This window comes from Carassius carassius, chromosome 12, assembly GCF_963082965.1.
Source record: "Carassius carassius chromosome 12, fCarCar2.1, whole genome shotgun sequence".
NCBI lineage: Eukaryota > Metazoa > Chordata > Actinopteri > Cypriniformes > Cyprinidae > Carassius > Carassius carassius.
In genome coordinates, this window is record NC_081766.1 from 15,719,353 (window position 1) to 15,738,819 (window position 19,467).

Genomic DNA, 19,467 nt, shown 5'->3' on the forward strand with positions numbered 1-19,467 from the left:
CTTAATCCTTATCCAAAAATCACAAACATCAGGACAATTCATGGTGCCTTTGGATAATGTTGTGGACAATGGGGGTACCTGGAGTCAAAACGGTTGAGAACCTCATTTAACATTGATGTTTTTTTCTTGATTTTCACTTGAAATTTTCACCAGCAATGGGTTATGGTCAGGATATAGCTTATAATGATCAAGTAGCTACACATTACACTTTTATTTTATATTTATTTTCTTCAGTAGATTTTGAAGCTAATGACGGGGAAGAGCTTTTGGAGGACCTTAGCTGTTCTGTGGCTGTTGATGAGGAGAAGGACGAGGAAGAAGAGGCTGTTGTTGATGAAGAGACCATGCTTATGTTCAATTTGGGGTTTCCTGTAGAGTTTGCCAGCTCAACAAAACCAAGGAAAGCTGTATGTCTGTTGTCTATGATCTTGATGTCATATTGGAAAACCACTGCTGTCCATTTATGTCAACACTGCTAATATTAATGTTCATGCAAAATGTCTTGTCCCTCTATTCCTTTGAGTCTTCCACACTTTGGAGTCATAATGGTGCATTTACTACTGGTTAGTAGACTATCCACCCTAGTGTCTACTTTGAGCGTGCATGTCAGCTGTATGGAGTTGCTCTTGAGCACACATCTATACCATACAGTTACAACTGAAACATCCATTTGTTCTCTGTAAAATAGAAAATTCATAAGAACAGAATTTATTTGAAATATAAACATTTATAAATGTTTTTGTAACATTAAAATTGTCTTTACCTTCGATCAATTTAATTTGTCCTTTATGAATAAAAGTATTCATTTCTGATCCCATACTTTTGAATGCACCAAACCAGAAATCACTGAATGTTTGGCTTGCTTTGCATCACAAGAAGGCATTATATTTTAAAATAAATTAAAATAGTTATTAAATCAAGTAATAAAATTTTTTGAAAAAAAAAAAAAAAAACACAGCCTTGGTGAGCATAAGAATCTCCTTGAAAACAACATTTTTAAAAATCTTAATAATTCCAAGGTTTTGATTTTTTAAGTTTTAAAGTCCTTGATTCTTGCTTCGTTAAAGCTTTTTGCCTTTTCCTTTTGCATGAGCCCCTTTAAACCTGGAATTAACATAAATCTTGTATTCAAATAGTGTCTGAATATTCTTTAACTGGGTTGCGTTTGCAAATAATGAAAAAGTGCATTAGCATTTACTCCTTTGTCAAATATGGTTCAGTGATCTTATCACAATGTGTCTCAGGTACATTTACACTTTTAATATATGCATATAAATGGAATGTTAATACCCTGATGTGAAAGGGTCCTGTTATCATGGATTATCCTGTGCAGTGAAGCTGCTCACTTACAATCTTTTTTGTAAATTTTCATTAAAGACTGTTATTGTGAAATTTTACCTTTTACTTTAGGAAATTGCTTGGATGTTGCCCAAACTAATGTTTGTTTCTCATCTTTAAGGGCCAAGTTTTAGGGGACCGAAGAACAAAAGAACCATTAGGCAATTGGAAGTCTCCATAGATTATGCCAACACACACAACGACTCTAAACAGAAACAGCAGTGTGTTGTGAGTGACATTACTGAGACCCCCGCTGAACAGACATGTCCCACGTCAGAGGAGGCCTGGCTGAGCTACTGGCAGCAGCATGGGGAGGGTCTGCTGTGGCAGAGCTGGCTGGAGAAACAAGATGAAATCTCCAGCAGTACAGCACAGGAATGTTCCCGCTCAGAGGCCGACTGGCACGAGCACTACCAACAATCATACCAGTACAACTGGGAACACTTTCACTACTGGGCCGTCCAGGGCTGGACAGTGGATGAGTCCTACAGCCCCACCGCTGTTTCTGAGAAATATCAGGGCATTCGAGGAGAAGCAAAACCACTCAAGAATCAGATAAAAGAAAGATCAAAGGCAGATGCAACCAGTGTTCACATCTCATAAGCAGCCTGAGCTTACCTACAGAGGACCCTGACAGCGAGGATGGCGACCAGCAGTTTTTGGTCTGTAACTGTGCTGATGAGCCCTGTGATGGTGCAAAAGGCCATCGTCACATACAGCCTGCACTGACAGTTCTGGTTAGTGCATGTATTTTGGTAATTTAGGTCTCTCTATGTATTAGCTATGGGGACTGTGGTGTTCCTGCAGTGATGCTGAACCCAAATATGTCAACACCCTCCTGCTCCATGACCTACTTTCAGCTTATTAAATCTAGTGCAGTTGTGATATGTTAAAACTGATTTTGTCAGTCACAGCAGAGTGTGCTCAATTTTGTGCCATTCAGAACAGAAACGATGTTCAGACATTTTTCTGATAATTAATAAAAAAAAAAAAATACATAGAAAAATCCAATGATTATTATTTTATTTCTTCTGGGAACACAGAACACAAATATTTTGAACAATGTTTCGGTAACCAATGGTTAACATTGCCTCTTTTTTTCTTTTCTTTTTTTTTCACAGGCAAAAAATAAACTGAGACATTTATCAAAATATCTTATTTTATGTCCCACAGAAGAAAGAAAATCATACAAGTTTGGAATAACATGAGGATGAATAAATGATAACAGAATTTAAATCTTGGGGTCAAATGTGTGTTTGTCATGTAATTCCAATTAAGTCTGTGTGGGGTTATTCTTATTCTTATATGCATTTGTGCATATTTTAAAGAGCATTGATTGTGTTTATGACAGGAAGAAATGGCAAAAAATGTTGTTGTTGTTGTTTTTGGTGTAACAAATATATAAATCCAATTTGGACAAAAGGGTTGCAAAAGTAAAAGGTATTTGTGATCTTAGTTGAAAAAAAAATTATCACAAAGCTTGTATTGACATAAATAATCTATTTTGGTGACCTTTTTTTGGTGACTTTTTAAAGTTCAGCTTATTTTTTGGGAGTGGGCCTGCTCGATATGCTCCAACAGAGACACCTATGATCATGATGTCATCATCCACCTACTGGCATCGCAACAACATAAAGCTAAAATTCAGTTTGCTGTATGACAACTCGCCCTATATAAAAGCAGATCATTTCCCCCAGAGGTCTTATTTTGCAGCCTAAGCTTGGCTCTGCCTGAATGTTTAACGCATCATATCAAAAGAAGTCAGCTGTTGAGTGAAGGGAGCATGTGACTATGGCCTGTGCATTTTTAATGCTGGTACCTGTGAAAGAGAGCACAGGCTCCTGGGTGCTCGAACTGATCACAATCCACTAGCAGTTGGTCTAAAAATGGCTCTTGTCATCCTGATTGACGGGCCAAGACTGATACCATCTGAACAGTACCACTGGAACGGCTTTTTTTTTCTGTATACATCAGGCAGTATAAGACACATTTTGTAATGATGTTAACATAGCTATTATTAATAGTAAACCGAAAATTTGTGATTTCAGATGGCAGCATAAAACAGACCTCTGCGCCATTGAGTAATTGGAGTGGACAGCCCATGAAAAGGAGATCTAACAGTGAGGATCAGAGTGATGATGAGTGAAGAGAGAGTAAGCTGCCATGCTGTTATTAAGTCAACTGTATAATATCAGATTACATAATTAATGATTCTGTTAATATTTCGGTTTCAAGTAAATGCTATGTTTTTTTATTTTGTTACCATCTCATTATTAAGGAATCCTGAAAACCTACAAAATTGTGTGTGTGTGTTTGTGTGTGTGTATTATATTTATTCAGAGTGTTTATTTTTATAAATTAATAGCATATGGGTTTGGAACATCTTGAACTCGGTAAATAATGACAAAATTATAATTTTTGGGTGAAAGACTATATAAGAATATATTGTAGCCGCACTGGGTTGTACATAATAATTAACTCAAATGATATATAGGGAATTTAAATAATTAATCAGGAATATGATTAATATATATATCTCATATGACAGTTACATTAAAATTATTGAAGATGAAAAATAGCTCAATTGCATATATCAATAACTCATTACAAGGCACTGTAATTTACTCATTAATATATCAATACTCCATTCTTCATATCAATTATAGTGATATCTCTTACTGTAAATTACCGCAAATCAAACAGTGGTTTGTCCAGCAAACAGCCGTAAGATTAACTTATCAATTTTCAGTAAAGTTATCACTTCTTATAATTCAAGGAAAAATATTCTCTGGCCATGAAAACATTATCCTATCATTATGAAATTTAGGTTACTAAAAAGTAAAGAGCTTGTAGCTAAAGATCAGACATTTCATTGACTCGTGAAGTGAGCGTTTCAGTCAGAAGCAATTATGAATATATATTGGTTTTTAATAATTGAACTAATAATACATCAAACTACAAATCACACAGGGTAAATACGCGTATGACAATATAGACAGTAAACTTTGTACAAAACATAACGGAATCCAAATGAGGGAGAGAGAGAGAGAGAGAGAGAGAGAGAGAGAGAGAGAGAATGAGTGAGAGAGGATGAATGAGAGAATAGGCGTGATCACAGAATCACGCGCTCAGTTATGCAAACTCACAGACAGTAACCCTTGAAAGACAACAACGAATCAAAGCACCTTGAAAAGGTAATATACAAACTTTAAGCAGCATTTAAATCTCTATAGAGAATGATACTTGCATATGTCTCGTTGTGATTGGGCAGACAAGCGTGCGTGTGAGCTGGTCCTTTGTGGCTAGGCGTGTTCTCTCGTGTCTTCCGGGCTGATGCGGAATCGTGCGGTATATTTGAAAGGTTCAACAAAGCAATGTTTCAGAATTCGTCTTCCTCGTGTGGAGAGGCGAATAGGTGAATAAACTTAGTAATGAAAAGAAACGAAAACAACGGAGATGAAAGCTCCCGAAGGAGCCATGAGAATGGCTGTTCGCTCAGCTGCCGTGCTGAGAGGGACCAGACAGGGACAAGAGGAGACAAGAAGAGCGTAAGAGAGCGTAAGAAGAGTAAGAGAGGGAGGAACTTCCTGGGTCAGCTCTTATGGCTTGACTGGTTCACGCCTCTGTTTGTGTGAACAACCAATGAACGTCTGCGAAACTTCCTTTGTCTCTGGGGAAACACCCACTCTAATAAATTCTGGCTTATCAGATTTCAGCAGTGATATTCTAGCAAGTTCGTAATTCCAGATTAATACATTTTACACTTTCATATAGGTGGATAGTTGGGTCACAACATGACAATTCCAAAGATACCAAAAATGACATATATAACTCATAGAAACACGACGTTATATTCATATGCAGAATTACACACATTTAAAGATTAACACACAATAAAATTGTAGATACTCAAATTTTTGATTATGGAAAACATCTAATGCACCAAAAAGCAATACTTAATACATTTAGAATACAGTACTAAAAGGTGCCAGTGAGCTGGCTTTTTCCTGTCCTGTTTGTTAAGTCATAAAGTTTTACGACTTGCTAAGGGGGTAGGGTTACAACTCATGATTCTATTTGACAACATTAAAATTAGGAGAAACATTTTCCATTTACAAATCAGCAATTTATAATCCTCGCCTAACAAGGATTAACCATTTTATGCAACACAAACCTATTCAAGATACATATTATTAAGGACTTACATAAAGAGCATAAAGAAAAGTTTGTTTGTGTGTGTGTGCTTATGTGTGTGTGTGTCTTGTGGAATGTGTTTCGTTTCTCCTTTGAGGCTGCTCACATGACTGTGGAATGTCTCGTCCAGTGTCGTAAATAATTTAAATCCAGCCAGGCTGGCGCCGGGCCAGGCATTTAGCTTAGAAAAAGTTGGGTTTATATGCCTGAATTCAAAATCCACAAGTTTTGGGTTTGCATTGTTTTAGATTCAACGAAACGTGATTCATTAGTTCAGAACCCATGAATCTATGACCTGCATATCCGTTACATCATAATACAGTGCTGTTTAATGGCTGCTGTGCTCACAGTCATGAGCTGGATTTTGAGGAGCTTGCGGAGGGCATGGTTGAGGAGACGTGGGGTGCTCTCGGTCTGAGACGTGGTCCACGGCCCAAGTAAGACCCCAGACAGAGGCTAGACACCTCTTTAGTGCATTGAAAATAATCAGGGCCTCTATTAACATCCAAATGCTTTTTCTCTTGTGAAGCTGAAACGAGGCCAAGCTCCATACGCTGGCAGAAGGAGTGAGGAGAACAGAAAGCCTCCCGAGGAAAGAAAAAACGCAGCTTGCAGAATCAACAAGCACATCTTCTTTACTATGGACCACAAACCCCAAAGCCAAAGATCAGCAAAGTCCTTCAGAAAGTAAGCTTTTTTTATTTTTATTTTTTTGCTTTGTGTGGATTTAATTTTTGAAGAAATAAGTCATGCAAGTTCAAATATGAAGGAGAAAAACAAAAACAGAATTTCAATTCTTTGCTGAACTCTTCCTTAAATGTTTTGTTTATGTTGATTGTCTTAGTTAGTCCTAAGACAATTGCATCAGCTCAGCCAAAGACTATTTTGAATGTTACAGCTGCAGTGAGAAGATTACATTCAATACCTTTTGGGATGCAGTATTCTAATGAACACTCTTTTTAATTTTAGAAATAATATATAAGTATGAACAAAAATTAAAAGAGTGGCATTTAACTTTTCATTATTTCTCACTGAAAGAAAAATAAATAAGCAATAAGTGCGAGGCCTATTGCTCAGAGCAGTGTATTTTAACTACAACAACAAAAAAGTTTGTAATTATTTATTTAATTTTTTGTGCATTTTGTTTATTTTAACATTAAACAAAGTGACTGTTTACATTAATAACTGCCAGAAATGGGCGATTCATGTAAATAAGTATATAACCATACTTTGTTCAGGTACTCTAGCATTCAAAACCTTATTTATTTATTTATATAGAAGTCTATTATATTTACAAAGTGACTTCAAATACTATTTTTTTTAAATAAACTGTAGTCTAATAAACTGTAAACTAGTCGCCTTAATACGGATCAGTGAAGCCCAGTTTAAATTGTTCTGAGTTTGTGTGTGTGTGTGTGTGTTAGAGGAGAAAAAGGTAGAAAGAGAGTGGGCATAGAGCCAGCAGCAGTGGTGAGGCTGACACATCATCAACACCCCCCACCCCATCACAGCGCTGTCCCGCAGCACCTGCTTACTGCACGCTGTCAGCTCCCGCCAGAAAGACAGAACCGCTCTAACCTCCAGTCTCACCCCTGACACTAACACACACGTTCCCAGCTGTCAAACACACACAGGACAGGATCAAATGCTTGGTCATCATCACTGGCATGTTGAATATTCAAGAGGAAAAGAGATTGTTGTGTTCAGCCCAGTACATCTAGTCATCTTATGGATGGACTTTTTCAAGGTGAATTTCTGAGTTTAATGCCAAACCCCCAGCAGCCAGCTTAGGTTTCAGGCTGGATTTTAGCCAGTGAAGAGACTAGACCAATTTTCTGCAGTGCTCAAGAATTGATTTCTCTGTAGCACAAATTGATCTGGTAGAGGACAAAAACTTTACTGCATCAGGCATTATCACTAGTATCTTTTCGGGCTGGATGCCTAAACAAGACTTTGTTGGGGCTTCCTTTATCACATTGAGGCCTTCAGTTCTGCTGCTTTTAGTGCTGCCAGCTAAGGCTGTTTTCTTTTTAATGCCAGGGACCCATCAGATTCAATGAAGTAGTTTTATTGTAATGTAAGATGCTTGTGTCTGCCACTTTTATACTTTTATTTTAAACTACATTGATGAAAAAAGCCTTTGGTGGAGATAAAGCAGTAAAATAAATAAATAAATTCCAAGTACCCCAAATATGATGATCCTTGAAATGAACTCTGTTCCCTGTTTATTTATTTATTATTATTATTACTTATTATTTTTTTTTAAGAAATTAATGCTTTTGTTCAGCAAGGACACATTAAATTGATGAAATAGTTACAAAATATTTCTATTTCAAATTAAGCCTGTTCTTTTGAATTTTCTATACATTATATCATATTATATCATGGTTTACACAAAAAATGTTAAGCAGCACAATTGTTTTCAACATTGAAAATGATAAGAAATATTTCTTGAACAAATCAGCAGATTAAAATGATTTCTGAAGGATCATGTGACACTGAAGACTCAAATAATGACTGAAGAAATGTAAGTTTTGCGATCACAGGAATAAACTGTGGATTTAATTATTATCATTATTATTATTTTAATCAAATAAATTCAGCCTTAGTGAGCATTGGAGACAAATTTCAAAAACATTAAAAATCTTAGAATATAAAATAATCATTTCCAATTTTCCAATTTTCCATTATGATTGCTTTGCATAGCTCTTTTAATGGTAAATTATTATAAATTATATAACATAACAAATATAACAAAATTGTTCCAAAGCAGCATAACAGAAAATAGTGCCTAGTATAACTGGTGATTAGACCAGTTCCTTCCTATAAAAGCTCTTTATTCTCTCAAACCCATTCTTCAGCTGGTCCAGTCTGATGCTGACTCTGAGGAGGTGACGCCGTCTTCCATGCCTAAAGCCCTTACTGTGCCATGTGAGAGAGCAGAAGATGGAAGTCTCTCCACATGAAAGGAAGCAGAGTATGAGAAGACTCCCAAGCTCAGCAGAAGATGTGAAAAAAGTGGGGAACATCAGCAGAACATTCAGCCAGAGCCAGAAGAAAGACAGAACAGTGATTCAGATCCCCGAGGAGAGCTGCAGCCCTTGGACGTCCCTGACTTCTTACTCCCTGATGCTCCTGAGGATGCCGAGAGAGATCAGCATTTAGCGCCCTGCTTTTACATGATACAAATGAGATAATCAAGGCCTGTGCTCCTGTTACATACAAACCAACCATTAGCACAGTTAGGCTTCTTATCTGACATAAACATACTGTTGACTTTCCCAGCAGAGAGCATGCAGGCCTTTAAAAAGTGTAAGAGAAGGAACAGGAATGGGAGAAAGGATGTGGAGATGCCACCTGAGATTGCAGCAGATCCTGAGCTGGCCAAGTACTGGGCACAGCGATAACGTATGTTTTTGCGAACCGTCGGTTCGATGAGGGCATCAAGCTTGACCATGGTGAGTCAGCAGAAAGCCAACTTCTTTATTTTAGGCAAGTCATTGCTTTTATTCAATTAGCAGATGCTTTTATCCAAAGCAACTTCAATGCTGCAATATCAGGGACATTAAGTTTGTTTTTAATAAACAGTGGAAGATTAAAAAGACAGCCAACCTATTTAACTATAAAATCATTATTCTTTGTAGAGCTGGCTGATAAAGCTAAAAATGTGTGAACATTTTCTTTTTATATGTTATAACCCAAATTTCAAACAAAGCCATTGTAGCAGGTTCAAATGTTAGAATAAAACACAGTAAAAGTAGGAAAGTCAAGTTTTCCACTAAAAGAATATTTAAACAATTTCATTGCACCAATGCAACAATGCAAATATACAGCATAGACATAAAAACGTATTAATAATAAACGTTTTAATGGATAAAGATTTGCTTTGGTGAACATTTCTATCAGAAAGACTCAGAGAGAAGGTAAACGTTTGCATGGTATTCATTCCGTAAAATGCTAACAAATGGTGGTGAGTGAGATACAATAATTAGTGAATAGCTGTATAGAAAAATTATTTTGGCGTAGGCCCACTTTGTCCAATTTCTGGGGACGTAGATTTGGTTGATACTGCCTGAAGATGAATGCAGGGGCGGAGCCAACCTCTTATGGATGGACAGGGCCAACCTGGTGGTGGTGGGGTTATATTCCAGGTGCCAAGCAGTGATTGGTCAGACCTGTTAGTATGAATGAATGACGAGGCATTGGAGTCTTCCTGACAGAATTTGCCCTGACTCTTTCATTTCTTAATGATGGCGTAAATGAATTGTTATTGTTATGAATAGAATTAATTTATTTAGAAAATAGAATATTTTGCCCAGCCCTAATTCTTCTCAGATTTACACTGATAATGTGATTAGGGAAGTGAGACATTTAACAAAAAAGGTAGAGCAGGATTTGGGAATTTCCCAATCTTATACTTTGGGAGTTGATAGGATGGTGAAACTGAGCAAATAGCTATATGGTTATACATAAACCAACAGCCTGCAGAACCTCTGGAAGAGACGTCACTGGAAAAGGAAAGTCATTTCAGAGGACGAGCAGTTTGGTTAAAGATTATGAAGATGAGATTTATTCTTTTTGGAACATAGACCAATGAATTGTTCACAGTAAAATCAGTGACTTTAAATAACAGATAGAGGGACACCTTGAGAACTGAGGAACAGAGTATAATGTCAGTGGTGAGATGTATTTGGATGGTGAGGATGTAGCAGCTCAAGGTGTTGGCCGTCTGACTGTGCTGGCTCTGTCTGCAGTGTGTGTGCTGACGCTAGATACCTCCTGCGTCAGACCAGAGAAAAAGGGAGAGAGAAAGCGAGCGAGCAAGCGAGAGGGGGCAAGTGAGAGCACGGCAGCAGGCAGCTTTTAGAGCGCTCAGGAGAGCACTCTTTTCTTTCCCCACGCTACACTTTGCACAAATAGAGTGCTCAGCCTCAGAGGAAGACAACCTTTAGCCCTGGTGCTTTACCTGTGTTCTCCTCTCCATTGCCGCCTGCAAAGTGGGTCACTCTCTTAATGGACACAGTGTATTAAACTGAACAGAAACCTGCTTTTTAATCGCTTTTCGCTTGTCAAATGTTTTCTGCATATTCTTTTATACTCGTCCTTTGACCATTTTTACCATTTGGTCTTTTCACCATTTATTTATTTTTATTGTTTTTACTGAAGAAAGTACAAGAGATGTTGGGGTAAAGGGGATGTGACCAGACAAATTTTAATACCAAGACTTGTTTTCATAGACTCTATCTTAAGTGTCATTGTTACCCCTTTTTAGAACTTGATACTTAATATTAATAGAAAAGATCTGCCAGCACAGTAAAACAAAACAAACTTATGAATTAATATTGTATCAAAGATATATCATATCACAATTAGAATGTCATGGAAAAGTTTATTTCAGTGATTCAACTCAAATTGTGAAACTTGTGTATTAAATTCAATACACACAGACCGAAGTAGTTTAAGTCTTTGGTTATTTTAATTGCGATGATTTTGGCTCACATTTAACAAAAACCCACCAATTCACTTTCTCAACAAATTAGAATATGGTGACATGCCAATCAGCTTATCAACTCAAAACACCTGCAAAGGTTTCCTGAGCCTTCAAAATGATCTCTCAGTTTGGTTCACTAGGCTACACAATCATGGGGAAGACTGCTGATCTGACAGTTGTCCAGAAGACAATGATTGACACCCTTCACAATGAGGGTAAGCCACAAACATTCATTGCCAAAGAAGCTGGCTGTTCACAGAGTGCTGTATCCAAGCATGTTAACAGAAAGTTGAGTGGAAGGAAAAAGTGTAGAAGAAAAAGATGCATAACCAACTGAGAGAACTGCAGATTTATGAGGATTGTCAAGCAAAATCGATTCAAGAATTTGAGTGAACTTCACAGGGAATGGACTGAGGCTGGGGTCAAGGCATCAAGAGCCACCACACACAGACGTATGAAGGAATTTGCTGAACCACAGACAACGTCAGAGGCATCTTAACTGGGCTAAGGAAAAGAACAACTGGACTGTTGCCCAGTGGTCCAAAGTCCTCTTTTCAGATGAGAGCAAGTTTTGTATTTCATTTGGAAACCAAGGTCCTAGAGTCTGGAGGAAGGGTGGAGAAGCTCATACCCCAAGTTGCGTGAAGTCCAGTGTTAAGTTTCCACAGTCTGTGATGATTTGGGGTGCAATGTCATCTGCTGGTGTTGGTCCATTTTTGAAAATAATTTCATGCTTCCTTCTGCTGACCAGTTTTTTTAAGATGCTGATTTCATTGTCGAGCAGGATTTGGCACCTGCCCACACTGCCAAAAGCACCAAAAGTTGGTTAAATGACCATCGTGTTGGTGTGCTTGACTGGCCAGCAAACTCACCAGACCTGAACCCCATAGAGAATCTATGGGGTATTGTTAAGAGGAAAATGAGAAACAAGAGACCAAACAATGCAGATGAGTTGAAGGCAACTGTCAAAGAAACCTGGGCTTCCATACCCCCTCAGCAGAGCCACAAACTGATCCCTTGCATGCCACGCCATATTGAGGCAGTAATTAAAGCAAAAACAGTAAGATTAAACAGTAAGATTAAACTGCATTAACATTTTAATAATCTATTGATAAAACAAGTGTTTTCAGTTTAAGGGACGAATTCATCTCCACAGTAGTAGATGCACCTGTCTTCAAATTTCGTACAGATTACCTAATCTGAGATTTTTATTTTATTTTTTTTATTTGAATTGTTTAATTTGAAAGTAGACATTTCACTCTATATAGATATATTTTTCATGTATGTAAGGCAAGTATACACAGAGTTTCCTGCTCAAGTTAACAGAGGCCATGACGGCAGAAAGCACATCCTGTTTGCTTTCATTATTTTACAAAAGCGCAATGTTTTGTTGTTATAGTGAGTGCACACAAATAAATGTAGAGGCTTTACAGATTCGAAAAATGAATAACTCTTATCCATATAACCAAAATGAGGGAGTATTTTAAAAGCCTCCATCTGTCCTGCTGTGAGATGATAACCGTAGTATTGGGTTAGGATTTAATTTTTAATAGGGCTGATCTTTGGAAAGATGCCTTTTAATCAACACCAAATGTCAAATGGTTTGCCTTTGGGATGAATTTGGGATTCAAAAATCTCTCCTCATGGACGTTGGATTTCTCTTTGAATTCTCCAAAGTACCATGACTAATGTGTTTTTATATGTCTCTCTCACTTTTGAATCATAACTCTTTCACTAAGCATCTGGAATTCTGTTTGAAAGTGAGATCAGAGCCTCGTATCTATTCACTTATTCATGTCAAAAGAGGCAGTAGCCCATAGCCATAGTGAGCCTCTTTTCCTTCAGCACTGCCTGATAGGACAGAGGAGAGCGAGGGGCATATTAAGAGCGTGGGCTGAATTGTGTGTTTCCTACACCACCGCCTTAGTGAGGTTACCTCAGGGCTACAGAGATGCAAACCCACTCTTTTTACTACTGCAATTCCCACTGAGAGGAGCCAAACAACAAACACAGCTATGACGACAACATTATGGCAGTCAAACGGCAGGTTGTAAACGGAAGAAGAAAATTCGGAGTGATTTTTATCAGAATGTGACCGCACTAAAGGGCACAGGCATGCATGACCACATTTTACAGGTTGGAGGGATTAAATATCGCAAATCAACATGAAATGGCATTCACAAGCCATTTTCCTCCTGTAATGTGACATGTCCATGTGAAACATGATGTTGAGCCAGGAAGAAAAAAAACAGGTTATCCATTTGTTAACATTAACCAGTAGTCTGAATTTTTCAACATTTTCAACATGAATGTTTTTCAACATTTTAAATGTTAGCTTCTGAAATGTCATTTTCAGTTGTTGTTGTTTATATATAGATAGATAGATAATTCTACAGTTATTTATTGTGACCTTGAATTATATGTGTTCCTGTAGCTCAATTGGTAGAGCATTGCCTTATCAAGCGCAAGGTTGGGGGTTAGATTCCCCAGGAACACATGATAGGTAAAAATTGATAGCCTGAATGCACTGTAAGTTGCTTTGGATAAAAGCATCTGCTAAATGCATAAATTTTAATTTAAATTTAATTTAATATAGCATGGCAGGTTTAATGTGGAACGTTTCAGTTTTAAAATGTTTTCAGCTGGAAATATCACTGCACTTATAGAATGACACTAATAAAGTTATTTGTTAATTGTGTTGACAGTGTGTTTTTCTTGTGAGCTTGATATGCAAATTTAAGGTACCACTTACTGGATATGTGCTTAGAAAAGCAATTTCTCTTTACTCGGGGGCACCTGTACTTGACGGGCTCTTGATGCTGCCCGCTGTCTGGACCTCACACTGTAAACAGGAAGTGCTGAACGTGGTTGCTCCAGACCAGTGATTGTTACTTTAGCAGGTGTTTTAGTCTCAGTGGAGAGAAAAATACGAGAGGTGGAAAAATAGAGATGCGTTTGTAGAGGCTAAAAGCAGATGGTGTTGGTCTCCACAGAATCAAAGGAGGACATGCTCTGTTAAACTCCACTCTCTCTGTGCTCTCTGACTGCTTCTGCCTCAGCTCTCTCTCACAGACACATTCACCTTAAAAAGATGAAGATCCAGAGAATGAGATCCAGTGGTCTGATGCCATGTTTTAAAGTGTCACAGCATTCAGGGAGTCTGCTTTAAGCTCATCATATCTTGAACACATTGTATGATTTTGTACAGCTTCTCTTAGAAATATACATAGGGAAATATATGGTTTTCTGGCATCACATGATGTTGGGGTGATTGCTGATATTTTGAATTAACAAAATAAAAAAGATCAACCTTTTGTCAACAGAGGCTCCTCCTAATATGAAGCAGAGCTATATATTTAGAGAGGGAGTCTTTGACGTAAGCAGAGCCATACTTCATCTCTTCAAATAGAAAATGAAAACTGCACAGACTCCCTCTGGTGGACAAAGTGTCAAACTTTTACCACATTTGTAATTTTAAAAAAGTGCATTTAGGTTTAACCATAATTTGAATAGTATTCTGCTAAGCTTAATATTTCGTTTGAGAAGGAAAAAAATGCATGAACTGATAAAAGCCTTTTGCTTCGAATTATGATGTGCATAATCTGTAACTATTCTGTCCATAGAGGTGCTGGTTCTCAGTGACTCCTGAGAGGATAGCAGAGCACATCGCTCTGAGAGTGCAGGACAGCTTCTGCACAGAGCTCATTATTGATGCCTTCTGTGGTGTAGGTGGAAATGGCATTCAGTTTGCCCTCACTGGGAAAAGAGGTACAGTTGCATTTCATACTGCCATCTCAACACATTCCTGCCATGCTAAAACCAATATATTGACTGAATTTTTTATATTTTTTTATTTCTTTATTTATTTTTGTGTACTTGTTTGTTTTTGAAGTTGATATTTACCATCCATGCTGCTATGTTCAAAAATCACCTGTCACCTGTCTGTGATTTTCTAATGATCCTAAAGACATTGATTGGCATTGATTAGTATGCTCAGGTGTGTTTGATTAGGGTTAGTGCTAAACTCAGCAGGAAAGTGAATCTCGAGGTCCAGATTTGAGGGTCCCTGTTATATATTCGTACTTTATACATATAAATATGTTGAAAATGCAAACCTCAAATAGAATGTTTTTCATTTCTGAATTAAAATTTGTTTAGATATTTTTGGAATTTTTTTTTTTTTTTGATATCCTTAATATTTATGAATATTCCAAATCAGTGCTGTCAAATCAGTTAATTGGGATTAATCGCATCCAAAATAAAATTTAGTGTTTACATAATATGTGTGTGTACTGTTTACATTTCTTTATGTATGTACACAAATACAGTGTATATATTTTGAAAATATTAAAGTATACTCACTGGCCACTTTATTAGGTTCACCTTGCTAGTACTGGGTTGGACCCTCTTTTGCCTTCAGAACTGCCTTAATTCTTCTTGGCATAGATTCAACAAGGTGTTGATTTTGGTCCATATTGACATGATAGCATCAAGCAGTTGCTGCAGATTTGTCGGTTGCACATCCATGATGCGAATCTACCATTCCACTACATCCTAAAGCTGCTCTATTGGATTTAGATCTGGTGACTGTGGAGGCCATTAGAGTAAAGTGAACTCATTGTCATGTTCAAGAAACCAGTCTTAAATGATTTGAGCTTTGTGACATGGAGCATTATCCTGCTGGAAGTAGCCATCATAAAATGGGTACACTGAAGTCATAAAGGGATGGACATGGTCAGCATCAATACTAGGTAGGCTGTGGCGTTTAAATAATACTCAATCGGTAGTAAGGGGCCAAGAAAATATCCCCCACACCATTACAACACCAGCCAGCAGCCTGAACCATTGAGACAAGGCAGGATGGATCCATCCTTTTATGTTCTTTACACCAAATTCTGACCCTACCATCTGAATGTTGAAGCAGAAATCGAGACTCATAAGACCAGGCAACGTTTTTCCAATCTTCTGTTGTCCAGTTTTGGTGAGCCTGTGTGAATTTTAGCCTCTGTTTCCTGTTCTTAGCTGACAGGAGCGGCTCCCGGTGTGGTCATCTGCTGCTGCAGCTCATCTGCTTCAGGGTTCGACGTGTTGTGTGTTCAGAGATGGTATTCTGCATACCTTTGTTGTAATGAGTGGTTATTTGAGTTACTGTTGCCTTTCTATCATCTCTAACCAGTCTGCCCATTCTCCTCTGATCTCTGGCATCAACAAGGCATTTTCGTCCACACAACTGCCGCTCACTGGATATTTATTTATTTTTGACCAGTCTTTGTACACCCTGAAGATGGTTTTTCGTGAAAATCCCAGTAGATCAGCAGTTTTTGAAATATTCAGACCAGCGCCTCTGGCACAAACAACTATTCCATGTGAAAGTCACTTAAATCTCCTTTCTTCCCCATTCTGATGCTCGGGTTGAACTTCAGCAAGTCGTCTTCACCACATCTAGATGCCTATGTATGTAAACACAAAGTTTTATTTTGGATGCATATTAATTGCAAATAATCGATTTGACAGCACTATTCAAAAATAAATTTATATTTTTGAAAATTATTTTATGCTTACCAAGGCTATATTTATTTAAACAAAAATGCAGTAAAAAGTGATAAAATATGATTACAATTTTAAATAAATGTTTTGTATTTTGATATGTAATATTTCTATTTTAAAAATTTAAATGTATTCCTTTAAAAGCAAAGCTGAATTTTCAGCATCATTTCTCCAGTCTCCAGTGTCACATGATCATAATGATATATTTGTGTCACATGATCATAATGATATATTTATGTCACATGATCATGATGATATATTTGTGTGACATGATCATGATGATATATTTGTAAACCATGGTTATCCAGGTTATCTGCGGGTCCCCAGGTTATGAGACGACCTGCGCATCGGGGACATCACCCAAGTTACATTGCTACAAAGGCCCTCGTATTGTAACCTTATCGAAGAACCTAATAAAATATGAAAATAGATATTCCAAATATTTAATATAGGCTATAGGGAATTGCACGCAACATACATTTTTTTTTTGTTTTTTTTTTTGTCCCTTTACCTGCGGGGTCCGCTGGTTATAAGACGACCCGCGCATCACTTCTATAAATCTTTACTGTCAATTATGATCAATTTATAGGGCCCATGCTTAAAAAATTAAAAAGAAATCTTACTGACCCCAAATGTTTGAATAGTAGTGTATATTTGTTCGAAGGTATTCATGGTGTAAAGTAAATATGTTAGTACTTGATGGTTAAACCATATGAAAATCTTAGCAATAATATAAAACTTTTCTTGAAAATTGTATTTAAAAAAAAAAAAAAGTTTAATACCAACATGAATACAAAAAGTATAATACTAAACATGGGAAATTTGTTTTAAATTAGGTTTTTATTCTTTTTTTCTTTATAGCGGCCACTCTTGTTTGTCATGTTTGACACTTAACATCCAGTGATCGCCATCAATATCAACCATATATATATATATATATATATATATATATTCTGATATATTTTTTTTCTTTTTTTTTTATAATTTCTTAAAACACTATTTTCTTTTGTGTACTGATGTTAGATTTTTTTCACTAGTAGATGTACACAAGCATATACAGTAGATGACCTCACTGTTAACACGCATGACCATAAAACCATCAAACTCTAATTTCAATTTGAATTGTGCCCTGTATCTGTTATCACAGAACCGTGCATTTTTTATTTTTAGCTTTCTTAAACAGAAGTTTTAAGCATGTTCTATCAGGACAATCAGACAGTGGTTTAGTGGTCTCAGTGACCATCAAGTCATCTGATTAGTCCTGTAGATTGCCCCTTTTACCATTTTAATATAAGTACAAATGGCTGCTGTACTTGGATTCTTAGGTATATATCTAATCCTGGATATCAATTATTGTTTGATATCTGTCAGGCAACACAAGATAAACTTAGTGCCAATGTCCATTCGCTGAAATCGTATTCTTATTCAATCAGAAAAGGAGTTATTTTCACAGAATGTGTTTGTTGACTGTGTACACCTAGGTTTAGTTTAGTGCATCTGATGTATGTCAATTGCAGCTGTTTAATGGTCTTGTTGACTGGTGCAGTGTGGTTTGAAACCACACTAACTTCCGGGAGTATTCTCTGTTTGACTGTAGCAAATGTCATCACTTAAATCTAAAGTAATTTCATCATTACCTTTTGCCCATACTGTCTATGTTGTTGAATGTTATGTGTTAGCATGACTTTCTGGTGATTGAATTCAACAACAACTTCCCCTAAACCAAGATACTATGTTTATATTATACTGACATGTTGATATTGGTAACTAATGACCACATTGCCCATGATGGTATCTCAAACCTGCTCTGGCTCTTTTCTTCTTCCTCTTTCTCTGCATACCACTCTCCCTCTCTCTGTTTTTCTCTCTGTGTAGATCGTGTCTCTCGCCGGCCCGGGTGGGAAGGTGGAAGGGGAATAGAACTTTCTGAACAACAAACTGAGCACAACTACTGCATACTTTGACAACTTCCTTAAGTCAAAAACATAAAACCTTTTATTTCATTATTATTATTACCTGTTTTACAGACATATGTTATCTGCACTTATTGCACTTAAATTGCACTTGTACACATTATCTGCACTTTACTGTTCTCTAAAACAACTGATGATGAATTTTGAACATTTTATGTGTAGGCTACTTGTGATGCTACTAGTTTAATGTCTATTTCAAAAACTTATTTTTTTTTTATCAAGCATTTATATTTACTTATTAAAGTTCATTTGAAGAAGCATTGAAGGTTTTAAAATTCTGTCTGTCGGTCAATATGTCTATAGTGTTGTGGTAGTATTATGCAAGTTTGTGCCATATAAAACAATAACTTGGATACAAATATTTTAATTTGTTATACTTATAAATATTATAATATTTATTACTCATTTAAATAGGCCTACATGTATTTATAATCACTCAGAAAGTATTACAAAAGTCTATTCAATGTCTCAACCGTCAACATAACACCCCTTCTGCCCCTTGGTTATCTGATGTTCTACGCGAACACCATTCTAAGCTTAGAGCTACTGAAAGAGTGTGGTGCAAATCCAAAAATACTACTGACCTTAATGTGTAAAATGTGTCACTCCTATCTTCCTTCTCTGCTAATGTCTCCACTGCTAAAATGACATACTACCATAACAAAATTAACAATTTGTCCAACTCTCGCATGCTTTTTAAAACATTTTCCTCACTTCTTTGTCCTCCTCCTCCCCCTCCTGCTTCATCTCTAATAGCTGACAACTTTGCCACATTTTTCATTAATAAAATTAAACACATCAGTGCACAATTTTCCACACCACAATCAATCAAGCTCATATCACCAGCAAACATACACTCATTTACATCCTTCTCTTCACTCTCTGAGGCAGAACGCTTGATCCTATTCCATCTCATCTCCTTCA

The 19,467-nt window shown here is 36.9% G+C and overlaps 1 pseudogene; it reads left to right on the forward strand.

The window, feature by feature from the left end:
- The first annotated feature begins 40 nt into the window (after positions 1-40).
- LOC132155416 (trimethylguanosine synthase-like) lies at positions 41-14,930 on the forward strand (annotated as a pseudogene).
- The last annotated feature ends 4,537 nt before the right edge of the window (positions 14,931-19,467 follow it).